This window comes from Geotrypetes seraphini, chromosome 8, assembly GCF_902459505.1.
Source record: "Geotrypetes seraphini chromosome 8, aGeoSer1.1, whole genome shotgun sequence".
Lineage (NCBI taxonomy): Eukaryota > Metazoa > Chordata > Amphibia > Gymnophiona > Dermophiidae > Geotrypetes > Geotrypetes seraphini.
Window position 1 is genome coordinate 170,352,790 of NC_047091.1, and position 23,399 is coordinate 170,376,188.

A 23,399-nucleotide genomic window follows, 5' to 3' on the forward strand; every position below is an offset into this window, starting at 1 on the left:
TGTCCTATGCTTGGCTCGCTTTTATTACATACAAGGGGGTGCTGAAAAGTTCTCAGCCCAACCAACCAACTTTCTAAATTCTGAGCGTTACTTTGCCATTGTAGCTGAAAAGAGTTATCTTATTTTGTTAAGTGACAATTTGCAGAAACAAAATTTTATGGTTTTTTTTAACATTGTTTCAGATCATTGATTGAACCATATTCTTGGTTGGGCTGAGAACATTTCAGCACCCTGTCGTACATAGAAGGAGAAAAGGGGGGGAAAAAACATCTGCTCCCCTTGATACCTTTCATAAAGGTCAAATATGGTGACTAATCTGAGGTTAAAAGAAGCAGCTATTCATTGTGTTTCCATCACGGAGATGTGCTGCAATCTACTCCCTGCACTGAATTTCTAAATTACCAAGGAGTTTCTTCAGTTTGATGCCTAGAAGGAAAGATGCTGATTTCAGCAGTCAGAGACGTGAAACAAGCTTGAGAACAAGAAGAAAGTATGGACTGCAGGTAAGATATTTGGAAGATAAAATAATACACTTCCCCCTCGATATTCACAAATTCCATATCTACGGATTTGCTTATTCGCGGTTTTAAACCATTTTTCAGGCTATTTTAATAATAATAATAATAATTTTACTCTTATATACCGCCAAAGCCGTGGTAGATCGAGGCGGTTTACAACAAAGAAGAGCTGGACAATCAGCGAATATAGGTACAATGTAAGATCATCAAAATACAGGAGAGCATGATACAGAGGTGAGGCATGAGAGATCTGTAAGCCCCTCCCCCCCTTAAGCCTTACCTGGTGGTCTAGTGGGTTTTTGGGGCAGGAGTGATCTTCCCACGCTCCTGCCCCGTGCAGATCGCTCACAGGAAATGGCTCGGGAGACTACGGGAGCTCAAGGCAGCCATTTCCTGTGAGCGATCTGCACGGGGCAGGAGCGTGGGAAGATCACTCCTGCCCCAAAAACCCACTAGACCACCAGGTAAGGCTTAAGAGGTGGCTTTCAGGGCTTAAAATAGCCAGAGGAAATGGGGGTTATGGGCAGAACTGGCCCGAATATTATTTGCGGTTTTTTAATATTCAAGGGCCGGCTTTGCCCATAACCACCGCAAATACGGAGGGGGATTTGTAACAGATTGCCCATGCGAGGACCAATTAGGTTCCTATGTTAAGCCTATTTTATAAAGATACATAGAAGCCCTTTTATTAATGTACTAGTCGTTAAGCCCGTTACATTAACGGGTGCTAGAATATATGTGCGTCTGTCTGTCTGTGTTTCTTTATCTCTCTCTCCTTGGCCGCTGTCTGTGTCCTTCTGTCTTCCCCCCCCCCCCCCCGAGCAAATCTGTCTGCCTCCAGCACACCCCTCCCCCCAAAGCAGCCCCCTTTCCCTCTCCCTAACTGTCTCTCCATGGCCCTCTTCTGTCTTCCCCCCCAGAGCAAAGCTGTTTGCCCTAAGCACACCCCTACCCCCAAAGCATCCCCCTTTCCCTCTCCTCTGGCCCCCTGTATTGATTCCCCTGCTTACCCTCCCTGCATCCCGGTGTCTTCTGGCCTGCTCCAGGCCGCGATCGTGGTGGCCGGCCCCAGCGAACCTCACAGGCTGCTCCCCAACCCGGAAGCACGCTCCCTCCCGACGCGATCCCATGCGTCAGAGGAAACGTGCCACCGAGGCCGGAAAGCGGCCCACGAGGCCCGCCAAAGCCGGCCACGATTGCAGGCTGCCCCGAAGAGAAGGATCAGCGGCAGCGGCAGCAGCAGCAGCGAGCGAGGGTGGGAGGTGAGGTGCTTGCTTCCGGTTGGTGAGGAGCTTGCTTCGGATTGGTGAGTGAGGAGGGGAGTGGCCAGAGTGATCCCTGGCTGCATTCTAAAATGGAACGTGGCCACGGATCAGAAAACACGGTGCCAGGGATCACGATTTTTCAAGAGCGCATGCGCGCTCTAGAGTTTTATTATATAGGATGTTAAGCAGTTAAATCATGAATTAGCAGATAGTAAATGTTGCCAAACAAGCATAATAATTTTGTACCACAATGGCATGATAGTATGTGCTAATTCGTGTGTTAACTGAGTATTGTATTAGGAGACAAGAACTAGGCAAGTCATAGATGGAAAATAGGTGGGGACTGCATATCGGAAAGGTGGTTCCCTATCTGTTTCATATATGTATATCCAATCAGTCAAATCTTTTCGCTATTTAGGTATTATCTTTGACGCACAGCTGATCTTTCAGGATCACATCTCACGTGATCTGCAACTAGGACTTCTTCCATTTTGTCGACTTCGTGCATCTAGCCCAGTATCCCGTTATCATAGAGGCCAATCCAAGTCACAAGTACCTGGCAAAAAAACAAACAAAATAGTAGCAGCATTCCATGTCCAATACCTGTCCAAAAAGAGACAAGTTCATCAGGTTTGGCATGCAGGAGGAGGATGTGAGTTCGAAAAGCAGAGACACTGGATCTGGGGCTTCTGGTGTGTTGGCAAGGATCGGATGATACCTGGTGAAATTTGGAGGCCTAGCAGTGAAGTCATCTCAATCTGGACTTTAATCCGACTGTTCTGATTTATATTTTTTCCAGTTTATGTTTTATTGTTAATTTCATTCATTGATTTGCCCCTTGTTTTGTTTTATTTTTAACATTTAAATTTCTCCAAAATTCTGTTGCTCAACGGTTCCTCCTTTCTGCAGCTATTCCTATCTCTCTTCTTTTCTACCTTTCAAAGTCCTTAGATCAATGTAGTCTTGTTAAAATGTTTATTTTCTTATTTTTTCTTCTATTTCTATTTCTTACTTTTATTACTCAACTAATTGTTATTTTTCCAGGTACTTCAGTTAGATTGTGAGCCTTCGGGACAGTAAGGGAATTTCTAAGTACCTATTCTTTATTTATTTATCTTATTTTTATTGTATCCTTTAATGTATATTTCTCTGTAAACCTATATTACTTATAATTTTAATGCACCCTATGGTCTATTTTCTGTAAACCGCTTAGAATCCTAACGGAGTTTAGCGGTATATAAGAAATAAATTACATTACATTACAATTACATGATACTGACCCATGTCTGTCTCAGCAGACTATGGCAATTCTTATGTTCTTAACCCCAAAGAGTATAATGATTCCATGCAGGATCTCAAAGGATAGCAAGATTCCGGAATCCCACACAATAGCAACATTCCATGCTACCGATCCAGAGCAAGCAGAGGCTTCCCCCATGTCTTTCTTAATAACAGACTATGGACTTTTCCTCCAGGAAATTGTCCAAACCTTTCTTTAAACCAGCTACATGAACTGCTTTCACCACATCCTTTGGCAATGCATTCCAGAGCTTAACTATTCTCTGAGTGAAAAAAATAGTTCCTCCTTTTGGGTTTAAAAGTAGATTCATCGAGTGTCCCCTAGTCTTTGTAAATCTTGATGGAGTAAAAAAATCGAATCACTTGTACCCATTCGACACCACTCATAATTTTGTAGACTTCAATCCTGTCTCCCCTCAGCCGTCTCTTTTCCAAGCTGAAGAGCCCTAACCTCTCTAGTCTTTCCTTATACGAGAGGAGTTCCATCTCCTTTATCATCTTGGTCGCTCTTCTTTGAACCTTTTCTAGTGCCGCTGTATCTTTCTTGAGATAAGGAGACCAGAACTCAACGCAATACTCAAGGTGAGGTTGCACCATGGAGCGATACAGAGGCATTACAACATTCTTAGTCTTGTTTACCATCTCTTTTCTAATAATTCCTAGCATCCCTTTTGCTTTCTTGGCCGCCGCCACACTTTGGGCGGAAGGTTTCAGTGTATTGTCCACAATGACATCCAGATTATTGTAACTCTCCGTTTGCTGTTGTTACTAAATCTCAATTGCGTTGCCTTCAAACACTGCTACCCGGTCACTCCATTACTCTGTTTGTTGCAGTAAAGAAGAGCCTTCATCTCGATGGGCGGCCGTAACACGGGAATGGAGGGCCCACGTTGCCTCTCATGGAGACGAGCACGCTGCGCGAGTGGGCGGGTGTAGGAGGGACAGGGGGCAGCTTAGCGGTTGGAAAGTTTTTCCTGCTGCGGGGGCCTATAGGCGGAGCCTATAAAGCCAGGACTTCGGAGGACCCGGCGTCTTCCTGGGTCCTCCGAGGCAGCTTTTCATGCCCACCCTCCCACCCCTTTTTTACGGTTTGGTAAGTTGCTGAGGTTGGGTTGGGGTTTGCAGTTATCCAGAGCTACTGTATGGTGGGGCTCTTCAGGAGATGAGCGGAGGGCCAGCAGGGAGCCGTGCCTGGGTTCTGGTGTCTCTGGTTAAAGGGACATGTTGGGACATGCCACCCCCAGACCCTTGCTGGCATGGCAGGGTCGGGGGCGAATATTATTGGTAATGGTTTAAGGTGTAGCTCGGGAAACTGTTTTGTTATGTGAGTATGTTAAATTAATTGTTTGTTAATAAACAGAGCTGCGGCTATTTATCCACAAGCAGAGTGTGGTTTGGTTATTGGTGAGGGTGTGGTGAGGAGGTGGGGTGATAGAGGGTGAGCGGGCCAATACATATCCCGCTGTTACTATCTGTACAATTTTGCTCTAGGTTTTAAATATTTTGTTTAAGCTTCAAGGCTTGCTACATAAGTATCCCGTCTTATCTGCATGCCATGGTGATTCCTTTATGAACCTACCTGGTCATCGCATACAGCGAATAATCACTACCTAGTTCTACCGGTGGACAAAGAAACATAGAAACATAGAAGATGACGGCAGAAAAGGGCTACAGCCCATCAAGTCTGCCCACTCTGCTTATCCACCCCCTGTCTATGCCCTAATGACCCAATTTCCTTATCCCACCTGGGTATCCCATTTATTCTTAAAGTCTGGCACGCTGTCTGCCTCGATCACCTGCACTGGGATACAGAGGGAGGAGCCTAAGGCCCCTCCCCTGAGAGACTTTAGACAGGCTGAGGCCTTAGTTGTCTGAGACAATCAGGGCCTTAGGCTCTTACCGTGCATCCCAGGATGCACTGGGAAAGCCCACTCGTTTGCAGTGGTGGGACTGGGGTTTCCCTCTTGCTGTCATCTATTTTTAAGGTGCAAGGGAGGGTTGGGTGCGTGGTTGGAGCAGCATCCTGTGGCAGGAGGGCGTTTAACCCATGCACATCTGTACCATTTTAAAAAAAGAGAGCGAAACAAATCCCTGAACATCCGAGTGGGAGGAGGCTGCTTTGGGGCTTCAGCTGCCACTCTATGACATCACAATGCAGGTGTAAAGAGCCTTAGCCTATAGGGAGAGGAGGCAGACTATACTCGATGGTGCTACGTACTGAAAAGGTTGCAGAACACAACGCTTTTCAATATAATCAAGAAGTTTAATGCGACTAGGAATGTTTGCATTTGGCCCGGATGAGATTTTAATAGAGGCGACAATGTCTTGCTCGTCCTTCCTTTCCTACGGGGCAGACGGACAGAGCGAGCCCTCACCCGCGCAGGCGGCTCAGCCATCCTCTCCTGGACTGACACAGAGAACATCTGGCAGCAGCGGACCCTGGCTCTGCTCCCTCCGTTAGGATGCACTGGGAAGGCCCACTATTTTGCAGTGGTGGGACTGGGGTTTCCCTCCTGCTGTCATCTATTTTTAAGGTGCAAGGGAGGGTTGGGTGCGTGGTTGGAGCAGCATCCTGTGGCAGGAGGGCATTTAACCCGCACATCTGTACCATTTTAAAAAAAGAGAGCGACTAGGATGATCTTGGGGCTTAAGGATTTCTCATGCGAGGACAGGCTGCACAGATTGCGGCTATACTCTCTCGAAGAGCGTAGGGAGAGGGGAGACATGATTGAGACGTTTAAGTACATCACTGGCCGCATAGAGGTGGAAGACAACATTTTCTCTTTCAAGGGTCCGTCAGCCACAAGAGGACATCCGCTGAGAATCAGGGGCGGGAAATTTCATGGGGATACCAGGAAGTTCTTCTTCACAGAAAGAGTGGTAGACCATTGGAACAAACTCCCAGAGCAGGTGATTGCGGCCAGCAGCATACAAGATTTTAAGAATAAATGGGATGCCCACGTCGGATCTTTACGAGGGCAGTGTAGAGGTGATGCCACCTGTGAGCGACCCCTTAGCAGGTTGTTAGGGGAGGGTTAATGGAGTGGGCAGACTTGATGGGCTATGGCCCTTTTCTGCCGTCATCTTCTATGTTTCTATGTTTCTAATAAATCCCTGAACATCCGAGTAGGAGGAGGCTGCTTTGGGGCTTCAGCTGCAGCACAATAGGAATGTACCTGGAACTCAGTCTTCTTCCTGGCATCCTAAACTCTGGAATAAATTACCGCCATACATTAAGGGCTCCTTTTACAAAGGAGCACTAGCGTTTTTAGCGCACGCGCTATAGTGCGCGCTACCTGAAAAACTACCGCCTGCTCAAGTGGAGGCGGTAGCAGCTAGCGCGTGGGGCATTTTGGCGCACGCTGTTCCGTGCGTTAAGGCCTTTGTAAAAGGAGCCCTAAGTCAGAATCATCCTTTAAGAAACTCAAGTCAGAGCTGAAAACATATTATAATTTTGCCTATGGATTGACAGCAATGTGACTGTTGGTGGTCTTTAAGTCCTGGTTATATTTGAGCACTCTCTCACTTTGCTTTCTGGGTGTTCCTTTGTTCTTTGACTATTAGATGCGTGACTTTAGAGGAAAGGCAGGAGGGGGAGATATAAAAAAAGACGTGTAAATACCTACATGGCGTAAATGCACCAGTCGATTCTCTTTCAATTGAAAGGAAGCTCTGGAATGAGGGCATAGGATGAAGTTAAGAGGTGATAGGCTCCAGCGTAATCTGAGGAAATACTTTTATACAGAAAGGGTGGTAGATGTGTGGAACAGTCTCCCGGAAGAGGTGGTGGAGACAGAGACTGTGTCTGAATTCAAGAGGGCCTGGGATAGGCACGTGGGATCTCTCAGAGAGAGAAAGAGATAATGGTTACTGTGGATGGGCCATTTGGCCTTTATCTGCCATCATGTTTCTATGTTTCTATAACCTTAAAGCTCTATGACATCACAATGCAGGTGTAAAGAGCCTTAGCCTACAGGAAGAGGAGATGCAAATGTTAAGAGCCTTAGCCAATAGGGAGAGGAGGAGATAGTGGATGCTGTGGATTGGGCATTTGGCCTTTATCTGCCATCATGTTTCTATGTTTCTATAACCTTAAAGCTCTATGACATCACAATGCAGGTGTAAAGAGCCTTAGCCAATAGGGAGAGGAGAAGATAGTGGATACTGGATTTGGGCCATTTGGCCTTTATCTGCCATCATGTTTCTATGTTTCTATAACCTTAAAGCTCTATGACATCACAATGCAGGTGTAAAGAGCCTTAGCCTACAGGAAGAGGAGATGCAAATGTTAAGAGCCTTAGCCAATAGGGAGAGGAGGAGATAATGGTTGCTGTAGATGGCCATTTGGCCTTTATCTGCCGTCATGTTTCTATGTTTTCTATGACTTCTATATCTTCACTATCACTTTTATGGCATTCCTTTCTGACTTTTAAGATGAACCGCTTTTACCTGTAACTTGGAGTGTCCCCTAATCTTTGTCATTTTTGACGGAGTGAAAAATCGATCCATTTGAACCCATTCTACTCTACTCAGGATTTTGTAGACTTCAATCATATTTTGCATTGTACCTTTGTACCCTCCCAGTGTAATTCTTAAACTGAGTGAAGGTGACTTCATTACTAAACATCGCTTTCTCCCAAGCTGCAGATTTTCAGCTTCTGTATTTGTTGCAAAACTGAAGATGATCGGCAATGTTCTTGGCAGACGAAGAAGGGGTTTTTTTTTTGCTGGACGACGTGACTTCAAACCACCTTCAAACAATCTGCGACGAATTGTCCATCTGCTCAAGTTGTGAAGGTGAGATGGTGAGCGAGAACGGAGTCGTGTGGCATTGATACGAGGAGATAACTTTGACCATCCCAGCTAGTTGATGCACGAAGACGACCCACTCCGTTGCCTGGAACCAAAGGATCCAGTATCTTTCACAACTCCAAGTGAAATTTTCATTGATGATGCAATTCTGCGATATGAGAGACCTTCATTTCGTAAAGCAGTAACCTGTGCCCGGGTTTCAGGACTGCGTTCTGCTCCTCATTTTTTTGGCATATTTCTGCAAATAAAACAAACTAAAATATAATAAGTTTTAAAAGAAAACGCATTTGTATCCAAAAACATCAGAAATCTCAATTAAGATTGGCTGGAAATACAATTACTGTGTGTTTGGTTACAGTTCACAGTTATTTAATAATTAATTATTAGAAATAAAAATGATTAGAGATATTATTAGTAAATACCACAAAATATTACATCTATAAGCAACACAGGCAAACACCTACAAATGTGAACAGTAATTATTGTAGTATGAATTTTTCAGAAATGCTAGCATCAACACACATATGCAAGATTTAAATTCACTCACCTGTGTTCTGATGGTTTTAGTCTGATCTATCACAATGTTTATACAGAAACATGCTTTCAATTAAACGAGTATTTACTAAAGAACACTGTGAGGTAAAATAGACCCTTATAGCCTTACCCTCTCTTTTACAAAGGTGGATAAGCTTTTTAGCGGAGTGTGTGGCGCTACAGCCTCAGCACCCTGGGATTGTGGGTTCAAACCCCGGGCTGCTCCCTGTGACCCTGGGCAAGTCACTTAATCCTCCATAGCCCCAGGTATGTTAGATAGATTGTGAGCCCACCAGGACAGATAGGGAAAATGCTTGAGTACCTGATTGTAAAACCGCTTAGATAACCTTGATAGGCGGTATATAAAATCCTAATAAAACTTAAACTTAGTTTCCTGAGCACACTTGCTAGATCTATAACTTCTGACTTGGTGTTCACAAGAACACAGAAGACTTTGCTCCCCACTAAATACTGCATTTTACTAGTACTGTTCTGTGCTGAGGGAAAAGGTTCTGACCTTCCAAAGTTAGCCAAAAGGGTATTAAGCTACTTCAATACAAAAGGTATCATCTTATTTTTTTATTTATTTTTTGTTTGTTCTATGTCTATTTATTAACAAACATAGGTGACCATCTGGGAAAAGGTGACTAAAGTCTCAGATTCAAAATGTTCAGAATGGCCAATGGCTGAGGGGAGAAATGATTAAAGTCTACAAAATCCTGAGTGGAGTAGAACGGGTACAAGTGAACCGTCAAAAATGACAAAGACTAGGCGATGCTCGATGAAGTTACAGGGAAATACTTTTAAAACCAATAGGAGGAAATTTTATTTTCACTCAAAGAATAGTTAAGCTCTGGAACGCATTGCCAGAGGATGTGGTAAGAGCGGATAGCATAGCTGGTTTTAAGAAAGGTTTCGACAAGTTCCTGGAGGAAAAGTCCAGAGTCTGTTATTGAGAAAGACACGGGGGGGGGGGGGCGGGGAGCCACTGCTTGCCCTGGATCGGTAGATTGCTACTCCTTGGGTTTGGGCCAGGTACTAGGGACCTGGATTGGCCACCATGAAGACGGGCTACAGGGTTTGATGGACAATTGGTCTGACCCAGAATGGCCATTCTTATGTTCTAAGAATAGAACAAACCAGAGGATAAAAAAACCCACAAACACAAATACAAAGAAACAAAATGGAATTGTCCAGATCAGAATGATGTGCACTAAAAAAGTGTCCTCCAACTCATCTGGTAATGTGAAGATCTTTATTCCTCCAATGTCACAATAGTACATTCAACAACTGGAGGAATAAAGATCTTAACATCATCGTTCGTGATTCTTAAGACTCCTGAGGCAGACCTGTTGGCCGAAACATGTACATGTCAGTCATTGAATCATTGAGTCATCGAATGTACTATTGTGACATTGGAGGAATAAAGATCTTCACATTACCAGATGAGTTGGAGAACACTTTTTTAGTGCACAAACTGTACATCATTCTGATCTGGACAATTCCATTCTTATGTTCTTACATGAGCCAAGTGTAGGACAATGAAGCCACTGTAACATCACTAATGAGGTTGGCTCTGAGGCACTGTGGAATGAGGCATTATGACATCATAATCTCAGCTCTGGAATGTTGCTCTCATTGGGGTTCCGGAATCTTGCTGTTATTTGAGATGCTAGAATGTTGCTACTCTTTGGGTTTTATCCAGGTACTAGGGACCCTGAAGACGGGCTACAGGGCTTGATGGACCATTGGTCTGACCCAGCAGCGGCAATTCTTTTGTTCTTATTGGCCACCATGAGAACGGGATACTGGGCTTGATGGACCTTTGGTCTGACCCAGTATGGCTGCTATTATGTTCTTACATGAGCAAAGTATAGGACAATTAAGCCATTGTAACATCACTGCTGAGGTTGGCTCTGAGGCTCTGTGGAATGAGGCATTATGACCTCACAATCTCAGCTCTGGAATGTTGCTCTCATTGGGGTTCCGGAATCTTGCTATTCTTTGAGATGCTGGAATGTTGCTACTCCTTGGGGTTTGGCCAGGTACTAGTGACCTGGATTGGCCACCGTGAGAATGGGCTACTGGGCTTAATGGACCATTGGTCTGACCCAGTAAGGCTATTCTTATGTTCTTATGTTTCATGTCAGGGGTCCATATGCAGTCCACAAAAGTTACTATACTGCACATGTTTGAACTTCTGTAACTTTTTTTTGCATTTAAAAAAAAAAATGAGGTTGGATTATTGTAATTACAAATTGTTCGCTCTAACAGAAATCATTAACACCTTGTTTTTGTTTCTGGTGACTTTAGTCATCTTTTCCCAGAAATGGTCACATATAAGAAATGGTAGTTTATGTGCAAATAATATGTTAAAAAAAGAAAAGAAAACAAAAGCTTTCCATTTTCATTCAGTGCCTGTCTGAGACAGTTTTTACCCCATGGGATGACTAATATCTCCTTACCCTTTAGTCTTGTCACTCCTTCCCCCTTCCAGCTGTTTCTCTTCCCCCTACTTCAGCCAGTTCCCTCCCTAGATGGACTCCTCCACCCACCAGAAACCAGCCTAGCCTTATGCCCCCGTCCCAACCATTGTTTACTAAGAGAGCGAACAGGGCACATGCTGATGCAAGACCCCCCATTATTCATGGACCCTCAATTCGCCGTTTTCATGACCCCCCCCCTCCCCCACCTAGTCTGATCAAGACTCCTATTCGTCTCTGATCCTCTCGTGCCTGGAAAAGCGTTTGAACGAATAACGTGCAACCTGACCCATCTTCACATCAAACGTCTTTATTGCAACCGCAACCGGGCACTGCATGGAGTCAGATGCACTGTCCACCCCTAAAAGCCACCCTGGGGGTGGCCAATCGGAAGCTGACTGGCACCAGAATTTCAGGAACATGCTGAGAGCTGCAATTTCCTCTCCCAGGGAATCAGTCTTGCAAGGAAAGTTTCAGGGTACCTTTCAGCTAATGCCCAGGAGCTCAGTACATGGTTCTTTGGGGGGGGGGGGGGGGGAGGAGGGAAGAGAGAGAGAGAGAGAGAGAGGCGAGTGTGTCTTGTTTGTGTGCTGAGCTCCATCTGCCAGTTCCCTCCCCACTCTCTGCCTCTTGCTCCCTTGCCACACTCGCCTGCTTTGCGGCTCATCCAGGGGCAGGTCTCCGAGAGCTCTCCTTCCTCCCCCCCACCCCTTCCCTTCTTCTCGATCGCCCATCAGAGCGGGCACGAGCTCGGGGAGGATTCGAATCGTGCCCAGTGCCCGCTTTCCCTCCCGGTCTGAAGCGAGGGCACCCCCTAGCATGGTAGCCCGTGGACTATGCAAGCCTCCAGGTCTCCCTGCCGTCTCTCTCCTGATCGTGCTGCTGCTGGGAGCCCGGGCTGAGCCCGAAGGTAAGGGGGAATCCACGGCGTGGTGCCATCAATTTTCGAGGCTGGAGTTTCTTTCGCTGCCATTGTCTCTCTTGATTCAAAGCTCAATTTGCAGCGTCATTCAGGAGAACAACTTCAACCCCGTTTGAATTGCTCAGGTCCTGAATCGGGTGGCATTCGATTTCGAATTTTATAGCAGAAAATCTCTCTGTCCCCCTTCAGTTTTGTGCCCGTGCTCTCTCTCTTTTTCCCTTTTTCAATGCTGTAGTCAGATTCGCCTCTTTCTCAGGGTCTCCTACTTTGCTTTTCATGCCTTCCCTGGGATAACTCTTTTCCAGAGAGAGAGAGAGAGAGAGAGAGAGAGACGTGCCTCTTTGTTCCACAATTGTTCTCACTTTTGCAAAGATTCTAACCTGACCCACCCTCATCCTCCAGTGCCATCACTTCTCTTTGTGTAGGTAGCAAATGAAGATGTGATAGTACACGAGAATGTCTTTACAGAGAGTGCCTTGAAGTAAGTGTAAGTTTGCTCGCTGGTTAAAGTCTTCTTCAAAGTTTCTTCTGCGGTATTTCCTTGACGAGGTGGCCTGTCTACGTCTTGAAACTTCTGTTGATTTAGGTTTTAAGTGTCATTGCTCTTGCTGAACTTTGCCATGTCCTTCTAGTCTTGGGGGGGCTTTGCTAGCCCATAGTCGGTGAACTTTTATTTAAGACCGAGCTTATCAATTTATGAGACTAGGCTTAGATTCTAAGATGAAGATGTTGTGCCAATTCTTGGGCTCTCCTTCAGATATACAGGATTGAGCTAAGGTTATCTCACACACTGATGAACAGTGCAAACCTGACTAAAGTCATTTACTGTATTTCACAACCTTTGGCTACCTCTGCCTAGAGCTCTAGTTTGGTTAGTCACCAGTACTACTGCATTTTACTGGATGAATTATGTACTTAAGTTCTTGTGAGTGAGTGTAAGATATATGGCATTTACATGGTCCATGGATTTAATCGTTAGCGATATATATGACCTAAGCAGATAAATATGTATTTTCTCATGTACTGGTGTTTTTTTTTTCATAGAGCAGAAATGTTCTTTGATTTTCTCCAATGCGCGGATACAATAATAGGTACAATAGGAAACAGCATTGTCTCCATCAGCAATTGTACGTTAATGGTTAAGACTTCCTTATATTGCTGTAGTGTAGAAGCCTCATTTATAAAACTAACTCTACCTTAGACTACTCAACGAAACCTTGTATATTATGTCAGAAAAAGAAATACATATCTTTAGAATACAGGAAAGGTTTTCCTTCTTAGTTTGGCCTTTGATGGAGGAGATTAACATGGAATTTCATGCTGAATATTGCTGTTTGTTCTAAGATGTTGTTCTCAGTTTATTTGTAACCATTTGCATGTACTTGCATGCTTGATAAGCTGATCATATCTCATGCATAGTCATTATCCTGAAAACCTTACTGGCTGTGTGTGCCCCGTGGACTGGTTTGAGAAGCACTGACGCAACTCTGTCAAGCATCCCGTCTCACATTTCTAGCCTGTACTCAGTTGATAGTCTTCTCTCTCAAAAGAAGCCCCCAGCTTCTTTTGTAAACATTACTTAATGGTTCAGAGGGACAGAATCTTTCACTGGTGTGAAGGGCTTAAGAGCCCTACTGTCCACAATCACCAGCATTTGCTACCAGTGATATTGGGTGTTCCCTTTTTCCCTTGAGTAAGTTCATTCCTATATCCAGCTGTTGGCTCGGAAGAGTGTTATGGTACCTCCTCCAGCCCTAGTGGCACAGTTAACTAAACACATATTAGGTTTCCAAGAAACACTCCATTGTGTGAGCCATATAAGATGGAGTAAGACTCTATTAGCTCTCTAAAAGATAGACAGATAGGCAAAACAACCCTTTATGGGTAGGTGCTTGCTCACAAACTAGCTAGGTCCTTGACCTAACTGATATAAGTGAGGTAGGGGAAAGAGGGAGGGGACAGAGGGTTGGTAATCAGGACAAGGAAGGAGGAAGACATAGGGGTGAGGGCAGAAAGGACTAGGCAGTTTCAGAGGAGGACATGAATAACATACCTGCAGCTTCCCAGAGAAGGGAAATGAATGCTAGGATGCATGGGCCAAATAGGTCCTCAGAAGTTCCCATTGTTCTGTTGCTCCCCTTCTTGGCCCACCCAAGGGTATCATATTAGCATCTCTATGCTGATTGCCTTCAGCAAACAAATGTTCTTGTCACATCATGGACTGAGGTACACAGCACACTTAAAAATGAAGGACAGGAGGAATGTTTGTAAGTTTGGGCAATGAATCATTGTAGTTCCTTCTTGGTTGAATTACCGTAATAATAGGACAGTAACTCATCTCCAGTTCAGATGGTTGGGGACTATAACATGATGGAGGAATATGAAGAAAAGTTTAGGGTCCTGCCTTTTGAAGGATCATGTCACTAACATTTGTGAATTGTGTTGAGGTATGTGAGCAGAGTAGCACTTGTACAACAACTCCAATAAACTGAATGAAAGAAGGCATGACGTGGCAATGGGGAGATTTCTAAGAATGTCCCACCATTAGAGAAGCAGAAGGCATAATCCAAATCCATGTATCCAAATCAAGGGTCCAGTTGAACCAGCCACCTAGTGGTTTTTTTAGCCTTAATTACTGTCAAGAGTTAGCACCCTGCATGAGGATGATTTTTTAAGAGGCATCTAGTATAACCCTCTTCTCAGGAGTCTGCTTTAGGTCAATTTATAATGATAAGTAGATACTTACCCGTCTTTATGAAATAGTAGCATAAGGGACAGAAATAATGTCTGCATTGCAGGAGCAGATATTCATTCTTGTCTTGGGAAGGTATGAACGTCTACACCAAGAATTTTTAATTAAGTCCTTATATAGATTAGTATATTTAGAGGTCCTTTTAATAAGCTAAGGCAAGCCCTAATTAATGCCTGCTTGCTGTAGCAAAAAGAGACCTTACCACAGGATTTGCTCAGGTGTCCCATGGTAATTTTTTGGTCAGAGCACACTTACCATATGCTATAATATATATATTTATAACTCGGATGGGTCTGGAGCCAGAGATTAGGCATCTTCTGCACTAATTAGTGCATCAACATTGCCATGTGCTAATCAATTAGTATGTCAACCCTTACTGCCTACAAAATAGGTTGCAGTAAGGATTTGTATGCTAACGGTCATGCTCTAATGGGAATATTAGCATGTGGACATTATAAGTTTAGGGGGTGAAGAACTTTTGTGTACAACAGAAGAGTGGAACTTGGGTATGATTGTATGTGATGATTTTAAGGTGGCCAAACAGGTTGAAAGGGTGACAGCGAAAGCTAGAAGGATGCTAGGGTACAAAGGAAGAGGTATGGCCAGTAGGAAAAAGGAGGTATTGACGCCCCCGTATTAGACTCTGTTGAGACTCATTTAGAATATTGTGTGCAATTCTGGAGACCGTACCTTTAAAAAGATCTAAGAACATAAGAAGTTGCCTCCACTGGGTCAGACCAGAGGTCCATCCTGCCCAGCGGTCCGCTCCAGCGGCGGCCCATCAGGTCTGCGACCTGTGAAGTGGTTATTGACCACTTCCATAACCTACCTCAAGTTCTATCTGTACCCCTCTATCCCCTTAGCCTCCAGGAACCTATCCAAACTTTTCTTGAACCCCTGTACAGAGTTCTGGCTTATCACCTCCTCCGGAAGCTTGTTCCATGTGTCCACCACCCTCTGGGTAAAAAAGAACTTCCTAGCATTTGTTCTAAACCTGTCCCCTTTCAATTTCTCCGAGTGACCCCTAGTGCTTGTGGCTCCCCACAGTTTGAAGAATCTGTTCTTATTCACTTTCTCTATGCCCTTTAGGATTTTGAAGGTTTCTATCATGTCCCCTCTAAGTCTCCTCTTCTCCAGAGAGAACAGCCCCAGCGTCTTTAACCTGTCAGCGTAGGAGAAATTTTCCATACCTTTTATCAGTTTAGTCGCCCTCCTCTGCACTCCCTCGAGTACCGCCATGTCCTTCTTGAGGTACGGCGACCAGTATTGAACACAGTACTCCAGGTGCGGGCGCACCATTGCGCGATACAGCGGCATGATGACTTCCTTCGTCCTGGTTGTGATACCCTTTTTGATGATGCCCAGCATTCTGTTTGCTTTCTTTGAGGCTGTCGCACATTGCGCCGATGGTTTCAGTGATGTGTCAACCATCACCCCCAGATCCCTTTCAAGGTTACTCACCCCTAGCCGTGTTTCCCCCATTTTGTAGCTGAACATCGGGTTCTTTTTCCCTACATGCATGACTTTGCATTTCTCTACGTTAAAAAAGGATGGAGTCAGTTCAGAGGAAGGCTACTATAATGGTGCATGGTCTTCAACATAAGGCGTATGGGGACAGAATTAAAGATCTCAATCTGTATATTTTGGAGGAAAGGCGGGAGAGGGAAGATATGATAGATGTTTAAATACCTACGTTATGTAAATCCACATGAGTTGAGTCTCTTTCATTTGAAAGGAAGCTCTGAAACGAGAGGGCATAGGATGAAGTTAAGAGGTGATAGGCTCAGGAGTAATCTACATACCAAAGATGCAGTGCATGTAACACTATTTCACGTATATTCACTGTAAATATCCTGAAAGCCCTGGGTATGTCCTGAGGATGACTTGAGAAGAAATTCTCTATGGTGCTTAGTTTAGAAGCACCATTTGCATTTTAGACATCTGTAAACCACCACTTAGATGTCTATCATGCATAGACATTTGTACTCTGATTTTTACAAAGCTGGGATATATTTGTCTAAAACCTGAAGAATGTCCAAATGGCAAGGGGAAACGGTCTGGATGGGATTAGGCTTGGCCAAAAAAATGGGTATTTATTTCCCATTTCAGATGGGGAAAGAAAATCTATAACCAAACAGATTGACATCAGGGAGTTAGGCCTGCTACCTGGAAGATGCAGGTTGCAGAAAAGTGCTCCTATTGAACAGTGTTTCACCAGAGGGATTATGGGAGTTCACCTCTTTCATCCCTCAGTGGTTGGCGTCTCCCCTGGAAATGAAACTAACAAGGGATAGAGGGCTCTGTGCCACCTTCGGGAAAAACTGATGACTATATATCCAAAATGGCTGACATAATCATTTATATTTGAATACATAAATCTTTATGTTGCCTTTTCATAACATAGATGTTCATATGCAGCTGCAGAGACGTTGATATCCCTGTGTTGTTCTGTCAATATTTTAGATGTCTGTTTTTCTAAAATGGATTAACACACCTATGACAAAATTTGAAAACACTGTGGGCTCCTTTTACTAAGGTGCGCTAGCATTTTTTTTTAGCGCACACACGATTTTAACCCACACTGAACCCATGCTACACTTCTAGAACTAAAGTCAGTTCAATGCTGGCATTAAAGTCTAGCACACGTGGCAATTTACGTGCGCTATTCCGTGCGTTAAGGCCCTAACATACCTTTGTAAAAGGAGCCCTGTGTTTGTCATGTGCTACTGGCTTTTCCAATTTTTTTCTAAAATGGATGTCTTGCACATCACTAGCACATGAAAGTCCATTTCACCATGTACAAGGCTGGTTTGAAAAATCTGGTAAATTTCCATGAGATGGCGCCACAGACTACTAAGTCACTGATGCCATCAGTGCGTATTTTGCAGAGTTTGACAAAGCCTATTTTTCTGATGGAACGATTTGTTGGATTAAGGGCTCCCTTAATAAGCAGCGTAAGAGCATTTTGCCATGAGGCAGTGAGGTAAATGCTCTGATGGTCATTGAATTCCTATGAATATCAGAGCATTTAACTCACCGGCCCATGGTAAAATGCTCTTACGTTACTTAGTAAAACCCAGTGAAAGTGTATAGCCCTTAATGGAGACCACGTTGTTAACTTGCTTTTTTTTTTTTACCAAACTTTTCAAACCACCCTCGTATTTCAGAACAGGCTTACATTGGCAAACCGGTTCTGAAATACTAACAGAACTTTAGATAGCCCAACTTGGAAATCTAAATTTGATTTTGCATGCCTTTTCTAAAATGCAACTTCATGATGGATACCCTGAAAACCCAAATCAATTAGATTTGTTTTTCCTGTTTGTCAGGTATGTAAGTCTGAGCTGCACTTTTTATTTATTTTTTTTTTTTTTTTAACACGGGAGCATTTATCTGTATTCCAAATGATAGTAAATGAAGCTCAATACTCCTGACCGAATATTCATACTTCTGACATTTCAGCACCCACACTGTGGACAGCTCCTCTAACAACTCAGATTGTTCTCTATTGCTTCTAGTCATCACAAGATACAAACAACATGTATTTTTATAATTGAATGCAGAATATGTAGTTGAGATCCCAAAACATAAAAAATAACCCATAGGGAGATATATATATATTTATGATATATATCACTATATATCATAAATCATATAGCTTTAGGCCCTATTTTATCAAGCCATGTTAGGGTTTTTTTACTGCTGGCCGCTGCGGTAAAAGAAATTCTATGAGCATTGGAGGTTTTACTGCAGCAGCTAGCGATTCAAAAAACAACCCCTAACGAGGCTTGATAAAAAGAGGCCTTAGTTAATTAAATTTACAAATTTGCAGCAATTTCAGAAAATCTAATGGGAAGAAAAGCCTATGCAACATTTATGTCAATGAATACTTGCTAGTATAGTCTTTTTTCTAAATTAATCTCTCTTGTGACCAATGTAATTAAGTTGGAAGTAAACTTTTACTTCTTCAACTGATTGAGAAAATTGTGTCTTAATGAAAAAGCCATATGATCTATACACCAGTATAAATAATCATTTTATTTAGCTCTCAGCTGCAAAAAGACTAATTGTAGTTGATGTCTATAGCACAGGATATGAAATTGCTCCTATATTTGATAAATAATATTCCCTTGTAGCTCTAGTGTTACAAGGATGTAATGAGTCTCACATTCAAATGCTCAAAAACAGACAAGTTTATCTTAAATGGAAGTCATATATTACTGTCTTGAAAAGACACTATAATAATCATACCAAAGCAAAACTTTTTTTTTTAATACATTTAAAAAATTTATAATCAAATCCAAATTAATTTTCATGTGTGAGAATCCAGCAACATGATGTCAGATCGTGTGATGACCTTGTACCAAGTTGCAACCAGTCACTGGAGTCCTTTAAACAATTCTTTAGTGCCCGATTTCTGATTGATCGTGTGTTAATTCCTCTAAAGCTCTAAGGGGCCCTTTTACTAAAGTCCATTAGATTTTGCAGTTACCGTGACTTAACACAGAAAAGTAACATGTGATTGTTGCAAATCAAACATGGCAACTTTAGGAGCAGGGCCAGACCTCTATTTATGTGTGAGGCTGGGGGTTGACAGGGCATACATGGCCCACACATTTCCTTTCTCCCAATACCCCCCTTCCCCTCCCTGAAATGCTATAAATGAATACCTTGGTTACCAGGATTCCCAGGCCTTGCTGACTAGAATCTTCTCTGGAGTCTCTCCAGGTTTTCTAAATCTCAGAGCAGTCAGCAGTATGCTTCCAGCTGCTGATGCTGAAAACCCTCCATGCATGACCAGTTCACGTGCAAGAACTGAGCATGCATTATTTATTTATTTATTTAAAACACTTATAGCCCGCATATCAAACATCTATATGGGTAACAGCAGCACATACACACAAAAAAACCCCCCAACAGACAGCCTATAACCCAAAACCAGTCCATAAAACAATTAGTACCAAAATAGCTACCACTTTATACATTGCAAGTATTTGGAAAAGCTAGTTGGAAAAAATATGCCTTCAGGCTTTTCCAAAATACCAGGAAGTTGGAAATTAGACAAATGGAATCTGCGATTAGAAACATCCGCAGTAACCATTATCTCTTTCTCTGAGAGATCCCATGTGCCTATCCCAGGCTCTCTTGAATTCTATAATGTCAGTCTGGCCACTTGGGGGCGCTCTCAGCGACAACGGCAGGAAGCATGCCGCTGACTGTAGCTTGGGGAGGCTCCGGAGAGAACACTAGCTTGGGGGAACCGCCCTCCAACTACACTAGCAATGCGCACTGCCACCAGGTGGGCATGAACTGAAACCGAGTAGGCCCCTGCTCAGCCAGGCCCACCTGTGGCTACGCCTCTACCCAGCAACTTCCTTTGCAGATCCTGCGTTGAAGCTAGTACAGAGGCACAACAAGAGAAGAAGACCCAAATTTGGGCCAATCCAAACAAACAAGACTGTGGAAATCCAATGTTCTTGATGCTGCTTTTATTCGACAAATCCAAGATGTTAATAACGTAACCTTTACAAATGTGGCGTAACATCAAAAGCTTGATTAGCCCAAATAGAACCGCCAAAAAGGCATGAGACCTGAGCACTGGAGACATAGTAACACAGTAAATGACGGCAGATAAAGACCTGAGTGGTCTACCCAACCTTACATGCTCCATAAATTAATTTAGTTTAAATGGTCCTTTTTCTTATATATTTCTGGCCAGAAACCCAGTAGTGTGCTTAGGTTCCATCTATTGGAGTTTCCATCAAAGCTCACTCCAGCCCATCTTAACCATCTCAGCCATCAAAATCCTTCCCAGCCTATCCTCAACTGAATAGTCCATATACGGGACACAAACCTTGCAATCCTACCCAGTACTGGCCTTAGTTCCTTCAACGTATACCCATTGTTTTCTGATTAGAGATCCTCTATGTTCATCCCATGCTTGTTTGAACCCTTTCACCATTTTCTTCTCCACCACCTCCCTCAAGTGTCTCCAGCGCTCAGGATTCGTGCCTTTTTGGCTGTTCTATTTGGGCTAGTCAAGCTTTTGATGTTACGCCACATTTGTAAAGGTTAAGTCATTAACATCTTGGATTTGTCGAATAAAAGCAGCGTCAAGAACACTGGATTTCCACAGTCTTGTTTGTTTGGATTGAAGCTAGTACCGAAGCACTTAAGTGCCTTTTTACTAAGCTGCAGCGAACTCCATTGCATGTTTACTGCAGCTTAAAATGGCGTATCATGGGACATGCCCAGGCATCCTGCATAACAGCCAATTTGGCACCTGCTAACCATGTGCTAAAATATTTTTTATTTTTCCCTGGAGGGAGTGTGTCTGGGGGTGGTGAGTGAGCATTTCTGCACTAATCATGACAGCTACGTTACCACTCACTAATTGATGAGGACAGGATTAGGACATCAGCCCTTACCGCTTACAAAATAGGTGTCAGCAAGTGCTCACATGCAAATTTTTGTTCATGGCATTATTGGTGCAAGACCATTAATTCAAGTATAGTAAAACGTTGGTTTGCGAGCACAATTCGTTCCAGAAACATGCGTGTAATCCAAGGCATTCGTATATCACAGCGAATTTCCCCATTTGGAAATAAGAGAAACTGAGACGATTCGTTCCACAATCCAAAAAATTAATATGAGGACAGGACAGATTAACCTCATACTGGAATCAACAATCCTTTGACGTATGAGGCAATTATATATGGAACACTGCTGCATATTAAGCCTCAAAACAACAAAAGAACCAGAGGTCCAACTTCGTCTGCAGTGAAAAAACAGACCAGAGCAAACAAACCAAAACTGCAGACTTGTACACGGTGCAGGCAAATTTTATTTTGACAAATAAATCTTAACTAAAAACCTTTTACCAGACAGGGGACCCAACACGGTCCGTGTTTCGGACAAACCTTCATCAGGGGTCCATGGTAATAAAGGTAAAAAGAAATATATCACAAAAAGAAGCCTGGAAAAATAGCGTTTGGTAGCACAGTTTGCTCTGGTTTGTTTGCATATTAAGCCTCCCATGGATCGCTACAAAGGCAGGCTTTTCTTTGATTATGGCAGGGATCGCTATGCAAATGATAACCCGCAATTGGACAAATTGCGACCGCCTTAACTTTCCTTTTCGGTGGGCCAGTTTATGTTTAGGTTACAAATATGAAAAGATGAATGCTGATATGTTGGGGCATAGCAATTTTTAAAATTTGGTTTGGGGCCCGTTGACATCTTTTGTTACTTCAGCAGAGTTGTCTTTTATTGTCTTTTTGTTTATTTTTATACATATGCAGGATGGGTTGGGTGGGGGAGATATCTTTTTGGTTTATTTCTTGATTAAATTGGTGGATGGGAGGGGAGGGATATTTTTCTTCTGCATTTTATTGATGGAATTTAAGTGCTTATGTTGATTATTAATGTCTGTATAATTCCTGGCACTTTGTATTAGTTTTTGAAAATTAATAAAGTTTGAAAAAAAAAATTAAAAATAGAAAATAGTCTAGAGCAGTCACTACACTCCTGCAGCGTCAGAGAGAGATAAACCATCGGCTCAGTTGTGATGACGTGACGCGCATATACGTACCCGTATTGCAAGACCATGCCCATTTAGAACAGTCCGCAGCGTCAGAGAGAGAAGAACCATCGGCTCAGTTGTGATGACGTGACGCGCATATACGTACCTGTATTGCAAGACCGTGCCCGTTTAGAACAGTCCACAGCATCAGAGAGAGAAGAACCATCGGCTCAGTTGTGATGACGTGACGCGCATATACGTACCCGTATTGCAAGACCGTGCCCGTTTAGAACAGTCCGCAGCGTCAGAGAGAGAAGAACCATGGGCTCAGTTGTCACGCGCCTATACTGTGCGTACTCGCATTGCAAGACAACGCTCGTTTATCAAGTTAAAATTTAATAAAACATTTTGCTCGTCTTGCAAAACACTCGCACACCACGTTACTCGCAATCCAAGGTTTTACTGTAATGGAAAATTGGCCATTTTACTTCTGCAGTGCAAATAGGCGTAGCGTGTGAGAAAGACCCGCTTTATAGCACAGCTTACCCCCTGTTTTACTAAGGTGCGCTAACCGATTAGCACGCGCTAATCAAATTAGTGCACGCTAAATGCTAACGCATCCACCGACTAACATGCACATGCTAGCGTTTAGCACATGCTAAATCAAATAGCGCACGCTAAACGCTAACACATCCACAGAATAACATGCACATGCTAGCATTTAGCACATACTAAATCGATTAGCGCACGCTAAACGCTAACGTGTCCACAGAATAACATGCATGTGTTAGTGTTTAGCACATGCTAAATCAAATAGCGCACGCTAAACGCTAACACATCCACAGAATAACATGGACATGCTAGCATTTAGCACATGCTAAATCGATTAGCGCACCTTAGTAAAACAGAGCCTTAGTGTCTCTTAAAAAGCGGAACTTCGCTAACTGCAGAAATGGTGATTAGCATACAGTGTGTGCTATGAGCTATCTTCAAAACACCCAAGCCTAACCTAAGTTCCGCTTCGTAATACCAAACTCCCTTAGGCCCCGATTCTATAAACAGCGTCTAAAACTTAGGGCTTGTTGTACTAAGGTGCGCTATGCTTTTTAGCGCGCGCTAACCACGTGCTAAACGCTAATGTGTGCATGCTAGTCTATGGATGCATTAGCGCATTTGTAGATTTAGTGCACGCTAAACACGCGCTAAAACGCTTAGAGCACCTTGGTAAAAACAGGGGATTAGGCACCGAGGAACGTGGTGCCCAGTACATGTCAATCATGAGTTAGGCACCA